This window comes from Capsicum annuum, chromosome 5, assembly GCF_002878395.1.
Source record: "Capsicum annuum cultivar UCD-10X-F1 chromosome 5, UCD10Xv1.1, whole genome shotgun sequence".
NCBI classification, from domain to species: Eukaryota; Viridiplantae; Streptophyta; class Magnoliopsida; order Solanales; family Solanaceae; genus Capsicum; species Capsicum annuum.
Genome location: NC_061115.1, coordinates 37,498,448 through 37,504,563, shown reverse-complemented (window position 1 = coordinate 37,504,563; position 6,116 = coordinate 37,498,448).

The window sequence follows — 6,116 nt, the reverse complement described above, 5'->3', positions numbered from 1 at the left end:
CTGACATACCCAATCTTAAGTTGATTTCAGTAGTGAGGGAATTTCCAGATGTGTTCCCTAAAGACCTTTCGAGAGTTCATTCTGAAAAGGAAATTGACTTCAGAATAGACCTTCTTCTAGATACCCAGCCTATCTCTATTCCACCATACAGAAAGGCTTCATCTGAACTCAAAGAGTTGAAAGAACAGTTAAAAAACATCCTAGATAAGGGATTCATTAGGCCCAGTGATTCCCCATGGGCACTCTAGTCTTTTTATGCGTAAGAAAGATGGTTCCTTTAGAATGTGTATCGATTACCGTCAGTTGAATAAAGTCACCATCAAGAATAAATATCCACTCCCCAGAATGATAACTTGTTTGACCAACTTTAGGGTGCCAGTTATTTTTCTAAGATAGACTTTAGATTTGACTATCATATCTCAGAGTCAGAGAATGTGACATTTCAAAAACAACTTTTAGAACTCGATAAGGTTACTTCGAATTCCTAGTCATCTCTTTTGGACTAAAGAATGCCCCAGCAGCTTTCATAGACTTGATGAACAAAGTATTCAACAGTACTTGAATATGTTCATCACAGTCTTTATTGATGAAATTCTCGTCTATTCCTATAGTGAAAATGATCATGCAGACCATCTTAGAATTGTATTGTGGACTCTTAGAGCCTATCAATTATTATCTAAATTCAGAAAATGTGAGTTTTGGCTAAGATCAGTATCTTTTCTCGGATATAATATTTCTGATGAAGGTATTAGAGTTAACCCTCATAAGACTACAATAGTAAGAAACTGTCCTAGACCCATTTCTCCATTAGATATTATGAATTTCTTGGGTTTGGTTGGCTATTACGGATGGTTTGTTAAATGTTTTTCATCTATTGCATCCCCCATATCTAGATTGACTCAGAAGAAATTCAAGTTTATGTGGTTATATTCTTATAAGAAGAGTTTTTAAGAGTTGAAGACTCAACTCACCTCAGCCTTAGTTTTGCATTTCTAGATGGTTCAAAGGGATTTGTTATTTATTGTGATTCTTCTAGAGTTGGTCTTGGTTGTGTGTTGATGTGAGAGGTAAGGTCATAGCCTAACCTTCTAGTTAACTTAAACCCCATGAAAAGAATTATCCTGCCCATGACCTTGAGTTAGCTATTGTTGTGTTTGCCTTAAAATTTTGTGGCATTATCTCTATAGGGTGCATATTGATGTGTTCACGGACCACAAAAGCTTGTAGTATGTGTTTTCGTAGAAAGATTTGAATCTATATCATAGAAGATGGTTGGAGTTATTGAAACACTACGATATAAGTATTTTATATCACTCGGGCAAGGCCAATGTAGTGGCAGATGCCATTAGTAGATTATTAATGGGTCATATTGCTCATGTTGAGAATAATAAGAAAAAGTTAGTTTAGGAGGTTCATTAGATTGCTAGATTAGGTGTTTGGTTGGTTGATTCAGTTGAGAGTAATGTTTGGGTTTAGAGTAGTCCAGAATCTTCATTGTTTGCTGAAGTAAAGGAGAAGTAGGATAGGGATCCCAGTTTAGCTAAGCTAAAAGAATTAGTAAGAGACCAAAAAGTTGAGGTTTTCTCTTTAGGGGGAGATGGTGTGTTGCATCATTAGGGTATACTTTGTGTTCCATGTGTTGATGATTTGAGGCAGTGGATTCTTACTGAGGAACATGGCGCGCGTTACTGTATTCACCCAGGATCCACTAAGATGTACCATGATTTATGGGAAATTTATTGGTGGAGTGGTATGAAGAGGGATATTATAGAGTTTGTAGCTAAGGGCTCAACTGTCAGCAGGTTACGGTTGAGCACCAGAGGCCTAGTGGCACCTTACAGAAGTTTAGCATTCCCACTTGGAAATGGGAAGAGGTGAACATGGATTTTGTTACCGTCTTTCCTCATATGCATCGTCATCATGATTTCTTATGGGTCATTGTAGATAGATTAACCAAATCATCCCATTTCTTGCCAGTTCATGCTTCCTATTTGGCCTAGGATTATGCCAAGCTCTATCTTAGAGAATTGGTTAGGTTTCACTAAGTCCCTTTGTCTATAATTTTAGATAGAGGTACTCAGTTTACCTTTCACTTTTAGAGGGATTTTTAGAAGGGTATTGGTACCCAAGTTCATCTCAGTACAACTTTTTATCTTCAAAAAGATAGTCAAGTAGAAAGAATCATTCAAACCCTAGAGGATATGTTAAGGGCATGTGTTCTCGATTTCAAGGGTAGTTGGGATTATTATTTACCGTAAATTGAGTTTACCTAGGATAAAAATTATTACTCCAGCATTCAGATGGCTCCATTTGAGGCTTTATATAGGAGGAAATATAGATCTCCTATAGGTTGGTTTGAGGTAGGTGAGGCTATACTATTAGGGCCTGATTCAGTATTTGGTGCAATGCAAAAAGTTAAGTTAATTAGGAAGAGTCTTAAGATAGCCCAAAGCCGATAGTAATCTTATACAGATATGAGAAGAAATCTTTCCCATGAAAAAAGTGAAAAGATTTTGTAAAAAGCGGAAGTTCAGTCCCCGATATGTTGTCCCTTATAAAAGCTTGAGCCAGTTTGGAAAGGTGGCATATGAGCCTGAGTTGCCTGCAGATTTCGCATCTGTGCATCTAGTGTTTCATGTTTCCTAGTTAAAGAAGTGTAGTAGTGACTCAACTGTAGTAGTTTCACTGGAGGATATGGAGGTTAAGGATATACATTCTTTTGAAGAAATTCTAGTTGAGATTCTTGATCATCAGACTTGTAGACTGAGGAACAAAGAAGATCCCTTGGTCAAAGTTCTTTGTCGAAATCAGTTCGTTGAGGAAGCCACTTGGTAAACAGAACCAGATAAGTGTACCAAGTACTCTTATATTTTCTCTGCAAATTCAGATTCATCTTAAGGTAACGATTTTCCTCAGATTGACTCTCTTTAGTTCTCAGTTTCAACTATATAATCCATCCTATGCATTGCATGCATTCATGAATATCACTTCAGCCCGTGTATTATGTTTCAGACTTAGTTATGTTCTCATGTCCCCATTCATGCATGTTCAGTATATAATCTCAATTTTTAAGTACTCCCAGCTAAGTCAGCCTCATTCAAAGATGAATGTTCCCAAGGGGAAGATATTGTAATACCCCAAAAATCAAGACCAAATATTTGAACTATGCTTCAAGCTTATGCAAAATAAATTATAGTGCTTTGTTTGTTTCATGATTGAGTTTGATGTATATTAAAGCCTCAAATGACTCCTAGCTTTTAGATAAAATCAAAATATCCCTTACCGATTGAGTTCTTAGAAAATATGTTGCTATAGTCAACTCCAAATGAGCATAACTTTTGTATTACTAAGTGTTTTTGATCTCAAGACCTACCAATAGATATATAATTGAATTATATTTTCAACTATACTAATTTTGCCTTAATCTAGTATCAGGTAAAAAGTTATGCCTATTTTACCAGAGAGGTGTCTGTCTGCCGAGGTACGATGACTAAGGTGATGAACCATCAAGACTGTGATGGCCCGTCAACCCAGACCATTAATCTTAGGTAGAAAGGTCAAATTATGGCCATATATTAATGGTTGGAGTGATGTTTAGTTACCAGAGTGACGATCCGGCACCCAGACCTCAACGGGCCCGTTCAGTGATTAAATGGTGTTTTAATTTTTTTTTTTTGTATTTTCACACCCTTTTAAATCCCTATTTCCATCAACTTAAACAACATAAACTCCTCATACTCTCTCAAAATCAAATTAGGGTTTCCTTTTAAGATCATTCCCCAAGAACAAGCTTCAAGCCCTTCTTCAAGAAAACCAAGAAATTGTGCTTCCCAATCCAAGAACATTCAAGAAAAGTTAATTCTCTTTCAAGATTTAAGATTCAAGGTATGTGAGATATTCATCCATGGGTCCTTTTCACCCATCGAGTCAAAGAACACATTTTCAATTTCAAAGTTATGATTTTTACGTGTTAATATGGATTATATCCATGAAATTTCATGAATTTCGATTATGTACAATGTTTACAAATTATTTTGGTTTAAATTGCCCTTGATATGTTTGAATGGTGATATTTATATGTTAAATCCTAAACCCATATTTTTTTAATATTGAATTATGTGATTATTACATGATTTAAGTTTTCCCATGCTTTAACTCATAACCCCTATGTGTTTGATGAAGTGCCTAGATGAATGGGTTTTAAACAATGAATACTTATGATGTCCTCAAAGTTATATTATGGTTCTATTGTTTTTGCTATCGAGTCTTGGCGGTTATTAATACCTGAAAACTAAGCTGTTTACTTAGTCTCAGTATCTTCCGAATGGTTTTAGATATATTATAAGCATTATTAGTTCAGTTAGTTCACATAATCAGTTAAAATTAGATCAGTTAAGTATTACAAGTCAGTTTAGTTGGGAGTAGGATTTAGTATCGAACGAATGTAGGGATTACGTCTTCCTCGTCAGTCAGGCAGAGTCATTACTAGCAGTCCCTGTATTCTAAAACTAGGTAGCCAGCATAGGATATGATGTGCCACCCATCTGTTTAGGCTTGACTTTCTCTCAGGGGTCACTCGTTAGTTTAGGCTTGAAACCCTGGTCCTTCAGGATATTAGGTTAGTGGATCCACACAGCCATTGTTAGTACCCATGGCACGGTACTGATACCTTTCCAACTGGGGTCATAGGTTGGACCCCAATTAGCTCATATTGGGGCATGTCGATTGGATGATAACTCTTACAGTCTCATACTAGTATTCTGTATAGAGTTCAGTTTTAGGTTTACTTGACCATAGCATACAGTTACCAGTTATTCAGTTATCAATATGTTAGTATTTTAGTTAACAGACTTTTTCAGAATCATATTATATGTTTGGTCATGCATTCTCAGATTTCATAGTTTTCATGCATTTATATTCAGTTACATCATGCTATTCATTCAGTCAGTTATTATTCATGCACATGAACCCCTGCATATTAGCCTAACCTCATCTAGCATACCAGTATATTTAAAGTACTGATAACATACTTATTTCTTTCACTATGATGTTTAATATCATAGGTTTGGGCGTTTATGTTCCCGACTTTACATAGACATTCTAGTGCATCAGCAACAGCTAAAATAATGAGTCCTTATCTATCGAGGACATGGTTGTTATTTCAATTTATTTAAGTATTTTATTTTAGTTAGACAGTTGGAGTTAGTTTGGGCCTGACCTATCAACTCTCTTTCAGATAGCTTTAGAGGCTTTCAAACATTTTAGACAGTCAGTTGGTTGTTGGTCTTTTAAGTCAATTTTTTAATATTTTCATATATGTTTCAGAATTTTGGGTTTTTGGTTGTGTTATTTTTACATTTAAAACCTTATGGTAAATTCAGTTATTCCACACATGTGTATTTCGTTATTATTATTCAGTGCTCATAGTAGATACCAATTTATCGGTTAGCTTATGGTCTTTCAGGACCATAAACACCGTGTGGTGTCCAGGGTGTATTTCCAGGGCATTACATCTATGTAGAAAACTTGAGTGCATTCCAACCTCTCTCTCAATACCCTTATTTCTCAGGTTTTCATTTTCACCAAAATTCAAAAACCAATATAACTTGTGAATTCTTTGAAAATCATGCTTAAAAATCAAGCGTTATAAACTACAAGTGGCCTAAATTCTCATGTAACCTGATATATGTAGGAAACCCGATGTTGGGTCCGACCATAACTCCACAAAACTCATGTGAAATTAGGTCGAACAATATTAGGAATGTCAAACTCCCTTTGCCCAGGGTTATTTTCATTCACCCTACCCAAAGGGAGGGGGCATTTATTGACAATTAATTTTTGTCCTCCACAACTAAGATTAATTCTGAGTTTCTTTGATTTTAAATAAAATTATAAAATTTATTTTATCCGAATAAATTTTTTTGAAATATTTAACTAGTTCATTTTGTTATTTTAAGTAATGATTATATATTTTCGTATTCATATATATGGAATCATATAATTTTATTACTTAAATAACTATTTTATGAAAAATCTAATTTTAATCCGGGATTATCTAGAAAATGAACTTAAATGGGTAAAACCTTGATTTTAAAATAATTAATTTTTAAAAATAA